This window comes from Oncorhynchus gorbuscha, unplaced genomic scaffold, assembly GCF_021184085.1.
Source record: "Oncorhynchus gorbuscha isolate QuinsamMale2020 ecotype Even-year unplaced genomic scaffold, OgorEven_v1.0 Un_scaffold_2546, whole genome shotgun sequence".
NCBI lineage: Eukaryota > Metazoa > Chordata > Actinopteri > Salmoniformes > Salmonidae > Oncorhynchus > Oncorhynchus gorbuscha.
This window is the reverse complement of record NW_025747032.1, coordinates 36,853-60,000: the sequence shown is the minus strand read 5'-3', so window position 1 is coordinate 60,000 and position 23,148 is coordinate 36,853. Positions and strand designations below refer to the sequence as shown.

General features: G+C 46.1%; 1 pseudogene; it reads left to right on the top strand.

The window, feature by feature from the left end:
- LOC124026063 overlaps positions 1-22,524 on the top strand; it is a 33,734-nt pseudogene extending 11,210 nt beyond the window's left edge.
- Positions 22,525-23,148: the final 624 nt, after the last annotated feature.

Genomic DNA, 23,148 nt, shown 5'->3' with positions numbered 1-23,148 from the left:
AGGTGAGGGTCTGTGGGCTGGGACACTAAGCCTGAGAAGGTGAGGGGCTGTGGGCTGGGACACTAAGCCTGAGAAGGTGAGGGGCTGTGGGCTGGGACACTAAGCCTGAGAAGGTGAGGGGCTGTGGGTTGGGACACTAAGCCTGAGAAGGTGAGGGGCTGTGGGCTGGGACACTAAGCCTGAGAAGGTGAGGGGCTGTGGGCTGGGACACTAAGCCTGAGAAGGTGAGGGGCTGTGGGCTGTGACACTAAGCCTGAGAAGGTGAGGGTCTGTGGGCTGGGACACTAAGCCTGAGAAGGTGAGGGGCTGTGGGCTGGGACACTAAGCCTGAGAAGGTGAGTCTGTGGCTGGAACACTAAGCCTAAGAAGGTGAGGGGCTGTGGGCTGTGACACTAAGCCTGAGAAGGTGAGGGTCTGTGGGCTGGGACACTAAGCCTGAGAAGGTGAGGGGCTGTGGGCTGGGACACTAAGCCTGAGAAGGTGAGGGGCTGTGGGCTGTGACACTAAGCCTGAGAAGGTGAGGGGCTGTGGGCTGGGACACTAAGCCTGAGAAGGTGAGGGGCTGTGGGCTGGGACACTAAGCCTGAGAAGGTGAGGGGCTGTGGGCTGGGACACTAAGCCTGAGAAGGTGAGGGGCTGTGGGCTGGGACACTGAGCCTGAGAAGGTGAGGGGCTGTGGGCTGGGACACTAAGCCTGAGAAGGTGAGGGGCTGTGGGCTGGGACACTAAGCCTGAGAAGGTGAGGGGCTGTGGGCTGGGACACTGAGCCTGAGAAGGTGAGGGGCTGTGGGCTGGGACACTAAGCCTGAGAAGGTGAGGAGCTGTGGGCTGGGACGCCAATATTCACACTAGTGAGTCAAGCTGTGCTGGCTTGAATATGCTCTTTTTAAAGAGGAAAGTGTGATGACTCATCCGCACCACTATAATGATATCATGCTATCTTTCATACATCTAGATGTGTATTAACAACTGATATTATAATGCTCTGTGGCTTACAGCAGGGATCATCAACTAGATTCAACCATGAGCAGATTTTTTGTCTTAAATGGATAGTCAGGGGGCCGTAAACATAATTACAAATAATTTGTAGACTTCAAATTTATCACAAGAAGCCCAAACAGATATAATATTTGACTAAAACGTAATAATATCAAACCTTACTTACATTTGTGTACGATCACTTAAAGTATGTGGACACCTGCTCGTTGAACATCTCATTCCAGAATCATGGGCATTAATATGGAGTTGGTCCCCCTTGCTGCTATAACAGCCTCCACTCTTCTGGGAAGGATTTCCACTAGATGTTGGAACATTGCTGTGGGGATTTGCTTCCATTCAGCTATAAGAGCATTAGTGAGGTCAGGCACTGATGTTGGGTGATTAGGCCTGGCTTGAAGTCGGCGTTCCAATTCATCCAAAGGTGTTTGTTGGGGTTGTGGTCAGGGCTCTGTGCAGGCCATTCAAGTTCTTCCACACCAATCTCGAAAACCACTTTGTGCAAAGGGGCATTGTCATGCTGTTGCTACAAAGTTGGAAACACAGAATCATCTAGAATGTCATTGTATGCTGTAGCGTTAACATTTCCTTTCACTGGAACTAAGGGGCCTAGCCCGAACCATGAAAAACAGCCCCAGACATTATTTCTCCTCCACCAAACTTTACAGTTGGCACTATGCATTCGGGCAGGTAGCGTTCTCCTGGTATCCACCAAACCCATATTCGTCCGTCAGATTGTCAGATGGTGACTCGTGATTCAACACTCCAGAGAATACGTTTCCACAGCTCCAGAGTCCAATGGAGGTGAGCTTCACACCACTCCAGCTCTTGCGCTGACGTTGCTTCCAGAGGCAGTTTGGAACTCTGTAGTGAGTGTTGCAACCGCGGACAGACTATTTTTACGCGCTACACGCTTTAGCACTCGGCGGTCGTGTTCTGTGAGGTTGCGTGGCCTACCACTTCGCAGCTGAGCCGTTGTTGCTCTTAGGCGTTTCCTCTTCACAATAACAGCACTTACAGTTGCCCGGGGCTGCTCTAGCAAGGCAGAAATGGACTTGTTGGAAAGGTGGTATCCTTTGACGGTGCCACATTAAAAGTCACTGAGCTCTTCAGTAAGGCCATTCTACTGCCAATGTTTGCTATGGAGATTGCATGGCTGTGTACTGGATTTTGTACATCTGTCAGTTATGGGTGTGGCTGAAGTAGCCCAATCAACTAATTTGTACATTTTTATATACATTATCGTATATCTTTGGGGCGGCAGGGTAGCCTAGTGGTTAGAGTGTTGGACTAGTAACCAAAAGGTGGCAAGTTCAAATCACCAAGCTGACAAGGTACAAATCTGTCGTTCTGCCCCTGAACAGGCAGTTAACCCACTGTTCCTAGGCCGTCATTGAAAATAAGAATTTGTTCTTAACTGACTTGCCTAGTTAAATAAAGGTTAAACAAATCTCTCTCTATTATGCATGGGAATACTGATTTACATTTTCAAAATATAAATCACTTGGGGCTGATTTGGTGTTTTTACAGTCTTTTATGTCCAACATTCTTTTTGCTAAGATAAAATCACCAAACCCTGGCCACCAATTGGGGAAACCTGGCTTACAGTATGACATAGTGACTGTGTGTCTCTCTCTTGATCCAGAGGCCCCTGGCCATGCAGTGTGTGAGGCAGATGCAGGAGCCCAGTTTCCCATGTCTGAAGTACCTGCTGGCCTGTGACACACACTCCCAGCTCTTCCTGTCCCACTTGCAGGGACACAGCGCTGTGTTCTGGGACGGGGACAAGGACGACAGGTTGGTTTCTCTTTGTGTTGATTTCAGAGGTTTTCCTGGCCCGAAAAGTCTGTGTAGACTTCCTGACTGTCTGTTAAAGAGCAGTGAAGGCAGAACGCACTCACACACATACATACTGTGCACATACCTCTGTGAGAGTAACACACACACACACTCCTGTCTCTTAAAGAGCAGTGAAGGCAGAACACACACACACACACACACACACACACACACACACACACACACACACACACACACACACACACACACACACACACACACACACACACACACACATACATACTGTGCACATACCTCTCTGAGAGTAACACACACACACTCCTGTCCTGTAATAAAGCTCCCAGGTGGAAAGTAATTGCTTTAGTGTTGCTCTCCCCCTGTGTGTGACTGTGTGTGCTTTGGGACTGGGAGATAATCTCACCACGATAAAGGCAGCTTTCATCGCTCCATACAGGTGGTGCTAATGACTGCTATTGCCTGCAGCTGTCCTGCTGTTAACCCCATAGAGATCCTTTGTAATTCTAATACCCCCTCATAGAGGTATTGCGCCAGGGCTTCCAGCATGGGAACCGACCATGAGAATGACATGATAATTGTCAGCAGGTACTACTCCGCCAGGGGAAGAAGGAGAAAGATTGAATACTGTCCTAACTCTGTGTCAGGGTAACACAGTTAAATGGTGTGTATTATCTCGGTATGACTTGTTGGACTAGTGTGTGTGTGTGTGTGTGTGTGTGTGTGTGTGTGTGTGTGTGTGTGTGTGTGTGTGTGTGTGTGTGTGTGTGTGTGTGTGTGTGTGTGTGTGTGTGTGTGTGTGTGTGTGTGTGTTCTAGAAACTCTGCGATAGTGAATGTGTGTTGTCCTATAGGAACTACAGTGTGGTAGTGAATGTGTGTTGTCCTATAGGAACTACAGTGTGGTAGTGAATGTGTGTTGTCCTATAGGAACTACAGTGTGGTAGTGAATGTGTGTTGTCTTATAGGAACTACAGTGTGGTAGTGAATGTGTGTTGTCTTATAGGAACTACAGTGTGGTAGTGAATGTGTGTTGTCCTATAGGAACTACAGTGTGGTAGTGAATGTGTGTTGTCCTATAGGAACTACAGTGTGGTAGTGAATGTGTGTTGTCCTATAGGAACTACAGTGTGGTAGTGAATGTGTGTTGTCCTATAGGAACTACAGTGTGGTAGTGAATGTGTGTTGTCCTATAGGAACTACAGTGTGGTAGTGAATATGTGTTGTCTTATAGGAACTACAGTGTGGTAGTGAATGTGTGTTGTCTTATAGGAACTACAGTGTGGTAGTGAATGTGTGTTGTCCTATAGGGACTACAGTGTGCTAGTGAATGTGTGTTGTCTTATAGGAACTACAGTGTGGTAGTGAATGTGTGTTGTCTTATAGGAACTACAGTGTGGTAGTGAATGTGTGTTGTCCTATAGGAACTACAGTGTGGTAGTGAATGTGTGTTGTCCTATAGGAACTACAGTGTGGTAGTGAATGTGTGTTGTCCTATAGGAACTACAGTGTGATAGTGAATGTGTGTTGTCCTATAGGGACTACAGTGTGGTAGTGAATGTGTGTTGTCCTATAGGGACTACAGTGTGGTAGTGAATGTGTGTTGTCCTATAGGGACTACAGTGTGGTAGTGAATGTGTGTTGTCCTATAGGAACTACAGTGTGGTAGTGAATGTGTGTTGTCCTATAGGAACTACAGTGTGGTAGTGAATGTGTGTTGTCCTATAGGAACTACAGTGTGGTAGTGAATGTGTGTTGTCCTATAGGAACTACAGTGTGGTAGTGAATGTGTGTTGTCTTATAGGAACTACAGTGTGGTAGTGAATGTGTGTTGTCCTATAGGAACTACAGTGTGGTAGTGAATGTGTGTTGTCCTATAGGAACTACAGTGTGGTAGTGAATGTGTGTTGTCTTATAGGAACTACAGTGTGGTAGTGAATGTGTGTTGTCCTATAGGAACTACAGTGTGGTAGTGAATGTGTGTTGTCCTATAGGAACTACAGTGTGGTAGTGAATGTGTGTTGTCCTATAGGGACTACAGTGTGGTAGTGAATGTGTGTTGTCCTATAGGGACTACAGTGTGGTAGTGAATGTGTGTTGTCCTATAGGGACTACAGTGTGGTAGTGAATGTGTGTTGTCCTATAGGAACTACAGTGTGGTAGTGAATGTGTGTTGTCCTATAGGGACTACAGTGTGGTAGTGAATGTGTGTTGTCCTATAGGGACTACAGTGTGCTAGTGAATGTGTGTTGTCTTATAGGAACTACAGTGTGGTAGTGAATGTGTGTTGTCCTATAGGAACTACAGTGTGGTAGTGAATGTGTGTTGTCTTATAGGAACTACAGTGTGGTAGTGAATGTGTGTTGTCCTATAGGAACTACAGTGTGGTAGTGAATGTGTGTTGTCCTATAGGAACTACAGTGTGGTAGTGAATGTGTGTTGTCCTATAGGAACTACAGTGTGGTAGTGAATGTGTGTTGTCCTATAGGAACTACAGTGTGGTAGTGAATGTGTGTTGTCTTATAGGAACTACAGTGTGGTAGTGAATGTGTGTTGTCCTATAGGAACTACAGTGTGGTAGTGAATGTGTGTTGTCCTATAGGGACTACAGTGTGGTAGTGAATGTGTGTTGTCCTATAGGGACTACAGTGTGGTAGTGAATGTGTGTTGTCCTATAGGAACTACAGTGTGGTAGTGAATGTGTGTTGTCCTATACCTATAGGAACTACAGTGTGGTAGTGAATGTGTGTTGTCCTATAGGAACTACAGTGTGGTAGTGAATGTGTGTTGTCTTATAGGAACTACAGTGTGGTAGTGAATGTGTGTTGTCCTATAGGAACTACAGTGTGGTAGTGAATGTGTGTTGTCTTATAGGAACTACAGTGTGGTAGTGAATGTGTGTTGTCCTATAGGAACTACAGTGTGGTAGTGAATGTGTGTTGTCCTATAGGAACTACAGTGTGGTAGTGAATGTGTGTTGTCCTATAGGAACTACAGTGTGGTAGTGAATGTGTGTTGTCCTATAGGAACTACAGTGTGGTAGTGAATGTGTGTTGTCCTATAGGAACTACAGTGTGGTAGTGAATGTGTGTTGTCTTATAGGAACTACAGTGTGGTAGTGAATGTGTGTTGTCCTATAGGAACTACAGTGTGGTAGTGAATGTGTGTTGTCCTATAGGGACTACAGTGTGGTAGTGAATGTGTGTTGTCCTATAGGGACTACAGTGTGGTAGTGAATGTGTGTTGTCCTATAGAACTACAGTGTGGTAGTGAATGTGTGTTGTCCTATACCTATAGGAACTACAGTGTGGTAGTGAATGTGTGTTGTCCTATAGGAACTACAGTGTGGTAGTGAATGTGTGTTGTCTTATAGGAACTACAGTGTGGTAGTGAATGTGTGTTGTCCTATAGGAACTACAGTGTGGTAGTGAATGTGTGTTGTCTTATAGGAACTACAGTGTGGTAGTGAATGTGTGTTGTCCTATAGGAACTACAGTGTGGTAGTGAATGTGTGTTGTCCTATAGGAACTACAGTGTGGTAGTGAATGTGTGTTGTCTTATAGGAACTACAGTGTGGTAGTGAATGTGTGTTGTCTTATAGGAACTACAGTGTGGTAGTGAATGTGTGTTGTCTTATAGGAACTACAGTGTGGTAGTGAATGTGTGTTGTCCTATAGGAACTACAGTGTGGTAGTGAATGTGTGTTGTCTTAGTGAATGTGTGTTGTCCTATAGGAACTACAGTGTGGTAGTGAATGTGTGTTGTCCTATAGGAACTACAGTGTGGTAGTGAATGTGTGTTGTCTTATAGGAACTACAGTGTGGTAGTGAATGTGTGTTGTCTTATAGGAACTACAGTGTGGTAGTGAATGTGTGTTGTCTTATAGGAACTACAGTGTGGTAGTGAATGTGTGTTGTCCTATAGGAACTACAGTGTGGTAGTGAATGTGTGTTGTCCTATAGGAACTACAGTGTGGTAGTGAATGTGTGTTGTCCTATAGGAACTACAGTGTGGTAGTGAATGTGTGTTGTCCTATAGGAACTACAGTGTGGTAGTGAATGTGTGTTGTCCTATAGGAACTACAGTGTGGTAGTGAATGTGTGTTGTCTTATAGGAACTACAGTGTGGTAGTGAATGTGTGTTGTCCTATAGGAACTACAGTGTGGTAGTGAATGTGTGTTGTCTTATAGGAACTACAGTGTGGTGAACGTAGAGACGGGTCAGGTAGAGGTGAAGAGGATGCCGTGTCCAGGAACCAGGCTGAGCTGTCAGATGAAGATGGATAACACCTTATGGACCGCTTATAGGACAGAGGTTGGCCAAACAATCACTAACACTGGGGTTGGAGTTGGCCAAACAATCATTAACTCTGGGGGTGGGGTTGGCCAAACTATCCTTAACTCTGGGGGTGGGGTTGGCCAAACAATCCTTAACTCTGGGGGTGGGGTTGGCCAAACAATCACTAACACTGGGGGTGGGGTTGGCCAAACTATCCTTAACTCTGGGGGTGGGGTTGGCCAAACTATCCTTAACTCTGGGGGTGGGGTTGGCCAAACTATCCTTAACTCTGGGGGTGGGGTTGGCCAAACAATCACTAACACTGGGGATGGGGTTGGCCAAACTATCTTTAACTCTGGGGGTGGGGTTGGCCAAACTATCTTTAACTCTGGGGGTGGGGTTGGCCAAACTATCCTTAACTCTGGGGGTGGGGTTGGCCAAACTATCCTGGGGTGGGGTTGGCCAAACAATCACTAACACTGGGGGTGGGGTTGGCCAAACAATCACTAACACTGGGGATGGGGTTGGCCAAACTATCTTTAACTCTGGGGGTGGGGTTGGCCAAACAATCACTAACACTGGGGATGGGGTTGGCCAAACTATCTTTAACTCTGGGGGTGGGGTTGGCCAAACAATCACTAACACTGGGGATGGGGTTGGCCAAACTATCTTTAACTCTGGGGGTGGGGTTGGCCAAACTATCCTTAACTCTGGGGTGGGGTTGGCCAAACTATCCTTAACTCTGGGGGTGGGGTTGGCCAAACAATCACTAACACTGGGGTGGGGTTGGCCAAACAATCACTAACTCTGGGGGTGGGGTTGGCCAAACTATCTTTAACACTGGATTTACATTGCAAGTTTACAGTTTACATAGCCCTCTGTCACAATGGAAGTCAGGATGACATAAAACCTCAGACGTATAAGCCTTGTAAGGCCATAAGCCTTCTTAGGTGGATTTCATAATGTAAACAATGTACATGTTGACACCATGTCAGTACAATTGCTCTCACTATATCATAAGTATGTTCATCTCTAGTCTAACCTGTGGCTTTGGCTTTGTAGTGTGTAGGCTCAGACTGAGTTGTGTTGCTGTCATGTTACCTGGTGAAACAGCGTAAAGTCTAGTGATAACCCTAACCCCAACCCTACAGCCTTGCGTATTCTTGGCATTCTCTCAACCAAAGCTGTCATCAAGGCAAAGGATGGCTACTTTGAAGAATCTCAAATAGAACATGTATTTTGACAAATACATTTAAACTTAGTTTTTCACAATTCCTGACATTTAATCTTAGTAAAAAATTGCCCTGTCTTAGGTCAGTTAGGATCAACACTTTTTATTTTAAGAATGTGAAATGTCAGAATAATAGTAGAGAGAATGATTTATTTCAGCTTTTATTTCTTTCATCACATTCCCAGTGGGTCAGACATTTACATACACTCAATTAGTATTTGGTAGCATTGCATTTAAATTGTTTAACTTGGGTCAAACGTTTTGGGTGAATTTTGGTCCATTCCTCCTGACAGAGCTGTTGTAACTGAGTCAGGTTTGTAGGCCTCCTTGCTCGCAAACGCTTTTTCAGTTCTGCCCACACATTTTCTATAGGATTGAGGTCAGGGCTTTGTGATGGCCACTCCAATACCTTGACTTTGTTGTCTTTAAGTCATTTTGCTACAACTTGGGAAGTATGCTTGGAGTCATTGTCCATTTGGAAGACCCATTTGGGACCAAGCTTTAACTTCCTGACTGATGTCTTGAGATGTTGCGTCAATATATCCACATCAATTTTCCCTCCTCATTGATGCCATCTATTTTGTGAAGTGCACCAGTCCCTCCTGCAGCAAGCACCCCCACAACATGATCCTGCCACCCCTGTGCTTCACGGTTAGGATGGTGTTCTTCGGCTTGCAAGCCTCCCCCTTTTTCCTCCAAACATAATGATGGTCATTATGGCCAAACAGTTCTATTTTTCTTTCATCAGACCAGAGGACATTTCTCAAAAAAGTACGATATTTGTCCCCATGTGCAGTTGCAAACCGTAGTCTGGCTTTTTTATGGTGGTTTTGGAGCAGTGGCTTCTTCCTTGTTGAGCGGCCTTTCAGGTTATATCGATATAGGACTCGTTTTACTGTGGATATAGATACTTTTGTCACCGTTTCCTCCAGCATCTTCACAAGGTCCTTTGCTGTTGTTCTGGGATTGATTTGCACTTTTCGCACCAAAGTACATTAATCTCTAAGAGACGGAACGCGTCTCCTTCCTGAGCGGTATGACGGCTGCGTGGTCCCATGGTGTTTATACTTGCGTACTATTGTTTGTACAGATGAACGTGGTACCTTCAGGCATTTGTAAATTGCTCCCAAGGATGAACCAGACTTGTGGAGGTCTACAATCTTTTCTGAGGTCTTGGCTGATTTCTTTTGATTTTCCCATGATGTCAAGCGAAGAGGCACTGAGTTTGAAGGTAGGCCTTGAAATACATCCACAGGTAAACCTCCAATTGACTCAAATTATGTCAATGTTGGTCTCTCAGAAGCTTCTAAAGCCATGACATAATTTTCTGGAATTTTCCAAGCTGTTTAAAGGCACAGTCAACTTAGTGTATGTAAACTTCTGACCCACTGGAATTGTGATACAGTGAATTATATGTGAAATAATCTGTCTGTAAACAATTCTTGGAAAAATTACTTGTGTTATGCACAAAGTAGATGTCCTAACTGACTTGCCAAAACTATAGTTTGTTGACAAGAAATGTGTGGAGTGGTTGAAAAAACAAGTTTTAATGACACCAACCTAAGTGTATGTAAACCTCCGACTTCAACTGTACATACGTGTGTGTGTGTGTGTGTGTGTGTGTGTGTGTGTGTGTGTGTGTGTGTGTGTGTGTGTGTGTGTGTGTGTGTGTGTGTGTGTGTGTGTGTGTGTGTGTGTGTGTGTGTGTGTGTGTGTGTGTGTGTGTGTGTGTGTGTGTGTTCTAGGAGCAGGAAGTGTTCATCTACAGTCTAAAGGAGATGTGTCCACTGAGCCAGCCCCAGAAACAGATCTCCTGTCCTGCTATAGTCACCTGTCTGTTCCCCGTGCCCGCCATAGACCAGGTAACTTTCCTGTTGTCACCTGTCTGTTCCCCGTGCCCACCAAGAGACCAGGTAACTCTCCTGTTGTCACCTGTCTGTTCCCGTGCCCGCCAGAGACCAGGTAACTTTCCTGTTGTCACCTGTCTGTTCCCCGTCCCCGCCAGAGACCAGGTAACTTTCCTGTTGTCACCTGTCTGTTCCCCGTGCCCGCCAGAGACCAGGTAACTCTCCTGTTGTCACCTGTCTGTTCCCCGTGCCCGCCAGAGACCAGGTAACTGTCCTGTCCTACTGTTGTCAACTGTCTTTTCCCCGTGCCCGCCAGAGACCATGCAACTGTCCTGTCCTACTGTTGTCACCTGTCTGTTCCCCGTGCCCGCCAGAGACGATGCAACTGTCCTGTCCTACTGTTGTCAACTGTCTGTTCTCCGTGCCCAACTGTCCTGTCCTAGAACTGTCTGTTCTCCGTGCCCGCCACCATGCAACTGTCCTGTCCTACTGTTGTCACCTGTCTGTTCCCCGTGCCCGCCAGAGACCATGTAACATACTGTTCACTACTGCCCTGTATGGTTGTCATGATACCAGTATCACAATAATACCATACTCGATTTTCCATGGCGAACACATGAAGCAGACTACTATTTGGTCCTTTAGGAACCATTCATACAATATTGTGTATAGCTTAGAAAATAAACACATTTGACTCTGGGTGATAACATAATGCTCTTTGTTTCCAAGATTAGGATTGTTTTCCTTTAGAATTGAAATTCGCATCATGTTTTGTTTCCTTGCTACCAGACTTATCGCGATACTGCTACCGTGACAACCCTATCTCAAACCATCTCCTAGACCAGTAGTTCCCGAACCGGTCCACCAGTAACCCCAACAATACACATTGTTGTTGTAGCCCCAGACAACCATACATGATTACATGGATCTGTGTGAGAAAGAATTATGGGAACCCAACCCATTGTTGTTCCATCATCTACTAAACCCCAATGTAACTCTGATACACTGGATAATCTGTGTTCTCTTATCTCTGTACTGTACAGTGTTTATACAGTAACAGAACAGCAGTTGATAATAATACGGTACCATCTAACTGCCTTCCAAACCAGCCTCACTGTTTTCACTGTTTGTAGGGATTTATTTGCGTTCTGACCATCATTAACTAACACAGCTACTGTGGTAAAAGAGGTTTTACGGTCCTCTTAACAGTAGAAATGCCAGCCCTCGAGCGGTCCCACTCTGAGCCAATGGCGCGTCTTTTTTTATTTAAATTTTTTTATTTTACCTTTATTTAACTAGGCAATTCATTATTTATTTTCAATGACGGCCGAGGAACAGTGGGTTAACTGCCTGTTCAGGGGCAGAACGACAGATTTTGTACCTTGTCAGCTCGGGATTTGAACTTGCAACCTTTCGGTTACTAGTCCAATGCTCTAACCACTAGGCTACCCTGCCGCCCCAAGAACATTCAAACAGTATAAATCCATTTAATATATGCATCCCGAAAATTTTTCCTTTGGTTGTGTTTATGAAGGTAACATTAGAATACAAACTTGTATATATTTTTTTTTTCTGCCTCCCCGACCATCCGACTGACTAAAATGGGGCAGTGGCTGAATCTAGTTGCCTACGTCTGCTGTAGGGGGATTTTAAAAAGACACTTATTGTTGCTCTGTTTCCCTGCCTCTGTATCAATTCCAAGCTGCACTAGTCCATCTCTTCATATACAATTTGACTATTGTTAATATTGTCACCCATCAGACTATTGTCAACTTAATCTTGTGTTTAGGCTAACTCTATTATTACGTGTAAAATGTATTTCAATATAGTTTAGATGGGCCATCAGCTGTGCTGTGTTAAATATACTTATTTAGGAAAAGTCAATGGCCAAGTCATTTCAAAGTGTAAATTAGTTTTGTGTCAACATGACACTTTCAGTGCTTCTAGTGATCACTGCCTTTTACAGGAGCACTGCCTGTTTGCCCCCCCACCTCCCCTTCACCCCCCTCTCCCTAGACCCTCAGCCCTTTGAAGTGTCCTGTGGCTGGGGTAGTCCAGGTGTTGAGTCTGACCTAGTGGAGCCTGCTGTCTGTCTGGGGATAAGGAGCTAAAGACTCTCTCACATTATACCTGCAAGGCGCTTTGATTTGCTTGCCTCGAAGAAGGGGCGCAGGAGTGTTGGATAGTTCCATTTGTTTGAACTTTGACAGAAGCAACAGCCCCAAAGTACCATAGCTCTATGTAACATATTTCTGACACGTCGGCTGTTCAGGGTGTCACACTGCAGACGTGGAGCCCCCTTTGATCTCTCCCTCCTTCCCAGAAACCCCTCCTCCACTGAAGTCAGCTGTCCAGGTGGAATAGTCCTGCTGTAGGACAACAGTAGAACAACCGCTGGTAGTTGCTAGGGGACTGCGAGTTCGTGGGAGGAACAACTCTGGGGAAAACATTCTACAGTGACACTTAGCCGCTGACCTGGTTGTATGACATGTAAATATGTTTGGGAATGACGAACGCTATCAAACGCATATTTACACTTAAATTAGAAGACCGTACAGTAGATTGATTCACTGGTTGTATTATTTACTGCAGCAGTCTTTTTACTGCCCCGCTCTCTATTCTAACTTAGTAAACAAGAATGTTTTCACCTCCGTTCATGCTTTTCATCTAGTCTTCTGTCTTTATCAAGGTTGGGATGTGTTGTTGATATCTTTACTATCTCTGTCTCTCTCTCCCCTCTCCACGTCCCTTCAACCACTCTCCATTCCGTTTACACCCCCCCAACCTAACATTCTGGTCTCCTCCCACCCAAGCAGACCCAGGCGTGTGTCTTCATGGGGATGTCAGACGGTCTGGTGGCAGTGTACTCCCTAATGGATGACATGCCTGTAGAAGGAGAGACCTACCTGTGTTCTCACACCCTCAATATGACCATGTTTGGGATGGAGGACTCTGACCCCAGACAGAGACCCTACCCAGTCAGGAGCATGGTCCTGGTCCACAGTGGATCCCAGGTTGGAATAGATATATCAATATGCCGATATATCGAAATGTATCTATCTATCTAGATATTCTGATATATTTCAATATACCTGTATACCACAATGTCCAATGATGACATAGTAAATAATTGTGTACAGTAGTGAAATACCGGTAACCTCATTACAATGTTACTGGGTTAAACTCTGGTCATATTAATGGTCATAAAGTGTAAATCTTATCTCCACCTCGCTCTTCCTCCCAGCTGTGGTACTCCCATGGTCCAGGCCTGCTGGTGATCGACTGCCGGACCCTCCAGGCGGTGCATCGTCTGGACCCCTACGACCCACCATCCTCTATACAGGCCCTGGCCTCCAGCCCCTGTCTGTGGGGGGATGAGGCGGTGTGGACCCTGGACGACCACACAAACACCCTGCAGCTGTACCACGCTGCCACCTACCAGCTCTGTGCCACGTACAGGTGTGTGAGACGTGGGTGGGTGGGGTGAGGTAGTGTTAGACTAATGGGTAGAAAACAGCTATAAGATACGCTGGTGGTAGGTAGGACACAGCTATAGGATACGCTGGTGGTAGGTAGGACACAGCTATAAGATACGCTGGTGGTAGGTAGGACACAGCTATAGGATACGCTGGTGGTAGGTAGGACACAGCTATAGGATACGCTGGTGGTAGGTAGGACACATCTATAGGATACGCTGGTGGTAGGTAGGACACATCTATAGGATACGCTGGTGGTAGGTAGGACACATCTATAGGATACGCTGGTGGTAGGTAGGACACATCTATAGGATACGCTGGTGGTAGGTAGGACACAGCTATAGGATACGCTGGTGGTAGGTAGGACACATCTATAGGATACGACACATCTATAGGATACGCTGGTGGTAGGTAGGACACATCTGGTGGTAGGACACATCTATAGGATACGCTGGTGGGGTAGGACACAGCTATAGGATACGCTGGTGGTAGGTAGGACACATCTATAGGATACGCTGGTGGTAGGTAGGACACATCTATAGGATACGCTGGTGGTAGGTAGGACACATCTATAGGATACGCTGGTGGTAGGTAGGACACATCTATAGGATACGCTGGTGGTAGGTAGGACACATCTATAGGATACGCTGGTGGTAGGTAGGACACATCTATAGGATACGCTGGTGGTAGGTAGGACACATCTATAGGATACTAGGTACACAGCTATAGGATACGCTGGTGGTAGGTAGGACACATCTATAGGATACGCTGGTGGTAGGTAGGACACAGCTATAGGATACGCTGGTGGTAGGTAGGACACATCTATAGGATACGCTGGTGGTAGGTAGGACACATCTATAGGATACGCTGGTGGTAGGTAGGACACATCTATAGGATACGCTGGTGGTAGGTAGGACACATCTATAGGATACGCTGGTGGTAGGTAGGACACATCTATAGGATAAGCGGTACAAGGACACACAGCCAAGACACAGCCAAGACACAGCCAAGACACAATTTATAATAGGGATCCATAATAAATACAAATACACAGCCAAGACACAATTTTACTATGCAACAGACCATGTGACCAATACATACACATAATACAAATGTAATTTCGTCATTCCAGCTGTGGAGACGCCAACCCTCTCCGGGACGTGTTCACTGTACAGCGACCTGCAGGGGTTACCATGGCTACTAGTCCTGACCTTGACTCAAAGAGGAAGAGTCTAGATGAGGAGGAGGAGGAATGTCCAAACGACAAAGTGACGCTGATCTACAGCGAGGAGGCGGGAACTCAGATCATCCAGCACCAGGATTCGCTGACGGACTACTGCGCCATCTCCTCTGACTCCACCCCTCCGCTGGGATTTGACCGATCCGGCCCCTTGTCAGAGCCGCTGGGATTGGACAGAACCAGTTCCTGCGCGCTCAGCTCATTGGCTAGTTCCAGCAGTATGCCTTTTTCCACTGAGGAGGAAGAGAGGCCTCAGGACCACCCAGACGACCCTGACCCTGTGGTGAACTCTGACCCCACCACAACCTTTACCACCACTCCCCCACCTGCAGGCCCTCACTGTGCTGGCTGTCAATGGAACCCTTTGGATCCCCAGGTACCCACAATGCTACACACACAAACCCAGCATGTCACACTGTCTTACAACACACTTTTTTGCAGTCAAGAAAAAATTGCTATACCATATTTAGGTGGTTCCTGAGACATTAACACTCCTCCAGGCGTTGTGAGATCTGATACTGCAACATTTCCATCTGGTCTGTCTGGTCCTACTCCAATCTGTTTTGGATGTAAGCACTAGTTGTTATTTAGGGGAAGTTGTGTTTCCATAGCTCGGGCTGACACTGAAGGCATGAAGAGCAGAATCAACAACCTCTGAAATATCTGAACGGTTCCTTTTGTGAAGGAAAAGGCTTTTTAGAAAAGGCCCAAATGTCCCAGTCTGGATCCAGGTCAGGGTCTTTTTCTGGCCCAGAGTAGACTTGTTTTGGGCCAGGCATCAGAGGGTGAAACACTAAGGTCTATCTATGTCTTTAGGCCAAACACTGATTGCTACCGTTAGTTGTTGTGCTAGTCAGCTATAGCTTGTTCTCTATCCAACCTTCTAGTTAAGGGTGAGCCAATATATTTTATCATGGCTTTGTCTTGTCCCTCTGCAGCAGACACGTTTTGGGCTTCTTTGTCATTATTGAGCCAATACTCAAATCAGCAAGAAGTGATTTGAATCAGAGTATAATTAGAATCTATGAGTAGAATCTACATGGTCAGCCCCACTGAAACACTACCTATTTGACTCTGCCAAGAACAGATCTTTAGTCACTACTGTGTTGTGTTCCAGGAGTGGTGGTGACGTGATGGTGATCGAGGTCCAGCGGCAGACAGGACAGCTCAGGGGGCGTGTCATCGCTGTGCTCTGCCCCCCTGGAACTTCCTCTTACGGGTGAGGTCATATCCTGTCAGGAAGGCTGTTTCTCAATAGTCTAAAAGGACAGTTTGAGATGCATCCACTCTTTTTGATAGCCAGTGAGGTGTGTAGACTGTCTGTCCAATCAGCTTCCACCATGCTGATGGAACAGCCAGTTACAAATCCACTCCTAGCCCCACCCCCTAGACAATGCTTTTAAATATGAGAAGTCTGGATAGGTTTTGTGAATATGGTAATAGCCCTCCCTTGCCCTCTGATAGGCTAGATCAGGGCTGCTGCCTTGGAGCGCTACCGTCCTGCAGGGTTTCAGTCCAACCGTTATTTAACACACCGTAGTCTATTAGCTGCTTACCAAGACCTTAACTAGCTGAATCAGGTATGTCAGGTTGGGCCTGGACTGAGACCTACAGGACGGTATATCTCCAGGAAGAGGGTGGAGCAGCACTGGCCTCAATGATATTTCCTTTGGGATCCATAGGATGTACCCATAGGATGTACCCAATCCATAGGATGTACCCAATCCATAGGATGTACCCAATCCATAGGATGTACCCAATCCACAGGATGTACCCAATCCACAGGATGTACCCAATCCACAGGATGTACCCAATCCACAGGATGTACCCAATCCACAGGATGTACCCAATCCATAAGATGTACCCAATCCATAGGATGTACCCAATCCACAGGATGTGCCCAATCCACAGGATGTACCCAATCCACAGGATGTACCCAATCCATAGGATGTACCCAATCCACAGGATGTACCCAATCCACAGGATGTACCCAATCCATAAGATACCCAATCCATAGGATGTACCCAATCCACAGGATGTACCCAATCCACAGGATGTACCCAATCCACAGGATGTACCCAATCCACAGGATGTACCCAATCCACAGGATGTACCCAATCCACAGGATGTACCCAATCCACAGGATGTACCCAATCCATAGGATGTACCCAATCCACAGGATGTGCCCAATCCACAGGATGTACCCAATCCACAGGATGTACCCAATCCATAGGATGTACCCAATCCATAGGATGTACCCAATTGTAGAGGCTACCGTATGGGTTCATGCTCTAAAGCAGGTATCCCATTCCTAGCCTTCGAGAGCCACAGTGTCTGTTGACGACAGCTTCTCCTTCAGTAGTAGCCTTTACATCCTGCCGAGCAGAGCCGTACTGGGCTGGCCTGGTTACGTACCCACCATAGTAGCTGTAACCCTGCTGGAATAGACTGTCTGAGCCAGCACAGTTCCGTTGGGGTCGGCACGATAGTGTAAGATATTATACACCTTTGGCCTTAATGGCAAAGCTGTATAATTACCCCCATGTATTTACCATAAACGCCTCATTTGGGGATTTTACGGTATTGTACTATGCTTTCTGTTGCTCTTTTTTTGTGTCGTCATTAGCACATGCTGATTTATAGGCACATTGAACCATGTCGCACGCCGTAGTTTAAAGCCTGGATTGTGGTCAAACGATGATGTCATATCTGTTCTTAAATCTTTTTTGCACCTTGGCCATTGTCTGGGAAGCAGAACAGAGACCCTCCATGCTCCAGGAAGTGCAGTTGAAGACACCTGCTGTAAATTATAGTCACTTTCAAATAGATTGCACCACACAAAGAATCCCCAATGCAATTATAACATCCAACGAAACAGTGTGGGAAAGTACTCCATTGATTAACCCATTACAGTCTAAGCCTGGGGAAAGAGGGGGTGGGGTTCTACTAAGATATATGGAATTGTTTTAAGAAGGTCATACCAAGGATCATTTAGTTATTTGATTTAGAATTGTAATACAGGGGCGGAACCAAATGTCAGGGCAATGTCTTTCTACCGTAACACCGGCACATTGCCCCGTCTAAGCCACGGAATGCATCCCAAATGGCACCCTTTGCTCTATAGAGTGCACTACTTTTGACCAGAACACCTATGGGCCCTATGTAGGGCATGGGGTTCCATTTGGGATCCAGCCATGGTGTTAACAGTGAAAATCCGTCCTCATTCCAGACCTGTGGAGTGTTGGACCTCTTTATCTGCTGTAGCAAAGTAGGCCAGCAGAACTGTCTGGCTACATCCCAAATGGACCCCTAGTCCATATGTAGTAGCACCCTGTTCCCTATTGTGTGCCCTGGTCAAAAGTATTGCACGACATAGGGAATAAGGTGCAACTTGGGACGTACACACTTTCTGGCACAGCAAGAAAAGGAGCTGGAGATTAATTTGCTGATTCAGCTTCAATAAAGACCCAGCAGAGATCCCTCATCATGTGCTTAACGGGGTTTTTCTCTGCTCTGTAATTATTCCTATAAACGTCCCAGCAGCTGTTTTAGCTACAGCAGAAGAGGACTTCTGTCTGAAGTGCATGCGTGTACGTGTGTCAGTGTGTGTGTGTGAGGTTTTAGCAGCAGGCAATGAAAGGGCCACCCAAAGCCGAGGTCCTTAATAAGCAGTGGTTGTCAGGGGGTTAGTGCTATCTAGGATCCTTAGGACATCCTTAACCCATACCCTAACTTTAACATTAACCCTTACCTTAGCCATTTCAATTTCAACTTCAATATAGATCCCATTTAGACTAGTAGCACCAGGGACAGGTTGAGGTCTGGCCATAGGGTGGCAGGAAGACAGGAAAGGCTGTGAGAAACACGCTGGAGATTCTGGGCTTGTTTCACATCCACTGTAGATTGACTCGTTATGTAGATGACTCGTTATTTAGGATGCAAGGTGATTTGTAGATCAATCAGTCACTATTACCCACAATGCACCACATATGTAATGCTATCGAACACGGTCTCTGTATCAATTTCATCCCATTTGAAACAAACTACAACTTAGGCTTTACAGGGCATTACGGTCTTCATCATTCTCTAGGCGATACATTGTGTTGTAGATGGCATGTAACCATCAGTGTTGTAATGGCATGTAACCATCAGTGTTGTAATGGCATGTAACCATCAGTGTTGTAATGGCATGTAACCATCAGTGTTGTAATGGCATGTAACCATCATTGTTGTAATGGCATGTAACCATCATTGTTGTAATGGCATGTAACCATCATTGTTGTAATGGCAGTAACCATCATTGTTGTAATGGCATGTAACCATCATTGTTGTAATGGCATGTAACCATCATTGTTGTTGTAGTCTTGGTAAGCTACAACACATGAAACAACAGTGTTGTGTAACCATCAGTGTTGTAGATTGCAGTGCGTACCAGAGAGGATGATGGTAGTCTTGGTAAGCTACAACACATGAAACAACAGTGTTGTGTAACCATCAGTGTTGTAGATTGCAGTGCGTACCAGAGAGGATGATGGTAGTCTTGGTAAGCTACAACACATGAAACAACAGTGTTGTGTAACCATCAGTGTTGTAGATTGCAGTGCGTACCAGAGAGGATGATGGTAGTCTTGGTAAGCTACAACACATGAAACAACAGTGTTGTGTAACCATCAGTGTTGTAGATTGCAGTGCGTACCAGAGAGGATGATGGTAGTCTTGGTAAGCTACAACACATGAAACAACAGTGTTGTGTAACCATCAGTGTTGTAGATTGCAGTGCGTACCAGAGAGGATGATGGTAGTCTTGGTAAGCTACAACACATGAAACAACAGTGTTGTGTAACCATCAGTGTTGTAGATTGCAGTGCGTACCAGAGAGGATGATGGTAGTCTTGGTAAGCTACAACACATGAAACAACAGTGTTGTGTAACCATCAGTGTTGTAGATTGCAGTGCAGAGAGGATGATGGTAGTCTTGGTAGCTACAACACATGAAACAACAGTGTTGTGTAACCATCAGTGTTGTAGATTGCAGTGTGTACCAGAGAGGATGATGGTAGTCTTGGTAAGCTACAACACATGAAACAACAGTGTTGTGTAACCATCAGTGTTGTAGATTGCAGTGCGTACCAGAGAGGATGATGGTAGTCTTGGTAAGCTACAACACATGAAACAACAGTGTTGTGTAACCATCAGTGTTGTAGATTGCAGTGCGTACCAGAGAGGATGATGGTAGTCTTGGTAAGCTACAACACATGAAACAACAGTGTTGTGTAACCATCAGTGTTGTAGATTGCAGTGCGTACCAGAGAGGATGATGGTAGTCTTGGTAAGCTACAACACATGAAACAACAGTGTTGTGTAACCATCAGTGTTGTAGATTGCAGTGCGTACCAGAGAGGATGATGGTAGTCTTGGTAAGCTACAACACATGAAACAACAGTGTTGTGTAACCATCAGTGTTGTAGATTGCAGTGCGTACCAGAGAGGATGATGGTGGTCTTGGTAAGCTACAACACATGAAACAACAGTGTTGTGTAACCATCAGTGTTGTAGATTGCAGTGCGTACCAGAGAGGATGATGGTAGTCTTGGTAAGCTACAACACATGAAACAACAGTGTTGTGTAACCATCAGTGTTGTAGATTGCAGTGTGTACCAGAGAGGATGATGGTAGTCTTGGTAAGCTACAACACATGAAACAACAGTAGCAGGAAGATAATTTGTGGGTGTGTATATGATGCATGGTTAAGCACGCAACACGGCAACAAGCTATGTGGAAGCCTTCCCTCTTCCCAGAGTGTTTGTGTCATGTCCTACATAAATCAGGAGGGCGGTGATTGACCTGTTTGTGTCATTTCTGGAAAGTATGTATTAACCTGGCACTTTAAACACAGATCTAAGATTCTGAGTTAAAGTCAGCTTTTAGGGAAGGTAAGTTCATTCTAAATGTGTGCCTTAGGGCACCTTCTACCTAGAGGTAGGAATCCTATGTAAACAGGGTGTTGTGTGTACCCCTCAGTGTACTCCTCAGTGTACTCCTCAGTAGCCTTCCAGGGAACCTCTTGTCAGTAAAGCCTGGCTACTTCTAGGAAGAATCCACACATCCACACTCATTTCAATGTTTAACTCTCTCTTTCCCTCCTCCCTATTTCACCCTTCTCTCTTTCTATTACTCTTCCCTCCCTCTCTTTCTCCCTCGCTCTTTACCCCCTCTCTCTCTCTCTTTACCCCCTCTCTCTCAGGACCCTGGAGGAGGCCGCACTGGTGGCAAAGGACACGGTTGTGTGTGGCTTTCGCAATGAAAATAGGGCCTGGTGCCTGTGTGTCTGGCGGGGCTGGGGCCCCCGTGAGCTAGAGGTCTTCTACCAGTCCTACGAGGAGCTGGGGAGGCTGGAGACCAGCATGAGGAAAAGAAGGTAGCCGTTGTACAGCACCGGCCGTGGTGTCCCAGGCAGAGGCTAGCAGTCACAGAATCATAGCTCTCTGTCTGTCTCTGTGTGTGTGTGAGAGAGAGAGAGAGCGAGAAAATTCACAGGCCCCCAGTGTTCAGAGCAGGGGGCCGCGGAGCTATGACATCAGAGTGACAAGGAGGGGTGAGGGAGATGGTGAAGCAAAAGAGAGGACAGGAGAGATTGGTATATGTTGAGAGGAGACTCAGGAATGGGGGGGGGGTGCCTCATCCTGTCATAGCTTGGGCCCAAACCCCTGTGTGCCCCCAACACACCCCACACTTCCCCTCTGGAGCATCACTAAGATGGATTGACTACCAGTTAAACCTGAGCCTGAAGATAGAAGGGACTAGGGTTGCAATTTTCCGGTAACTACCAAAAATGACAGGTTTTCAAGAAATCCAGAATCTACCAACCAGGATTTGTGGAAAACCTGGGGATTTTGGGAAGGTTCCTGGAGTTGTGCAACCATAAAACAGATGGTAGGACAAAACGGGCCGTAAAGACACGTGTCCCAGATCTACTGAACACAGAGTCTCCTCACTTCACAGGACAGTGGAACGTAACACTCAACTGGGTTGTGTGTGTGAGATATATGAGTAAACAACACCGTGAGCAGTTCCGTTTCCTCATATGCCATCTCCCAACAGACTAAGGACACAGCAGAAAGGACTTACCCCTGCCCTGCAGTATAGAGACTGGGACTGTCTCTAAACCAATGACACTCTCCTATACCAATCTCTCACACTAGCTCAGATAGACATTAGATGAAGGGTTCATTAGATTTTAAACATGTTCTGCTGCTGGGCTAAACTCTGACTTGTGCATTTAACAAGTAACAAAACTGTAGACAGAAGTCAGGGTTAACTATGTGTAGGAGTTTGCCCTTCGGTTTGATGTCCGTCAGTTTTTCTTCAAGTGTTGGTGCTTGAAGTTGCCAGTACTATATTGTGTATTGAGCCTGCATCCCAAATGGCACCCTATTCCCTACATAGTGCACTATGGGCCCTGGTCAAAAGTAGTGCACTGAGTAGGGTTCCATTTGGGACATCCAGTGTGTTGATACCAACATGGGAGGGTTTGCTAACTTCACTGCTGTGTCAGTGAGATGGTGTTCATTTCTGGTGTAATATGTTCAAATCCTCTTCAGTGTAAATATACTGTACGACCATGAATAAACTTCTTCTCATAGTAGAAGCCTGTGTTGAATGGAAGTTTATTGATCTCTTATCCAACCTGCCTGCTGTGTCTATCGAATGGGATCAACTAAATGTTGCTTGTAAGAGACTTGCCTGCATCCCCCAATCTCCTACATTTGACTATCCTCTCCTTCACTCCCAAGACTCTCTTTTCCCCCTCTCTCTCTCCTTCTCTCCTTCTCTCCCCTATCTCTCCTTCTCCCCCCCTCTTTCCTTCTCTCCCCTCTCGCTCTCCTCTCCCAAGACTCTCTTTCCCCCTCTCTCTCTCCTTCTCTCCTTCTCCTTCTCTCCCCCTATCTCTCCTTCTCCCCCTCTTTCCTTCTCTCCCCCTCTCGCTCTCCTTCTCTCCCAAGACTCTCTTTCCCCCTCTCTCTCTCCTTCTCTCCTTCTCCTTCTCTCCCCCTATCTCTCCTTCTCCCCCCTTTTTCCTTCTCTCCCCTCTCGCTCTCCTTCTCTCCCAAGTCTCTCTTTCCCCCTCTCTCTCTCCTTCTCTCCTTCTCCTTCTCTCCCCCTATCTCTCCTTCTCCCCCCTTTTTCCTTCTCTCCCCCTCTCGCTCTCCTTCTCTCCCAAGACTCTCTTTCCCGCTCTCGCTCTCCTTCTCCCCCCTTTCCTTCT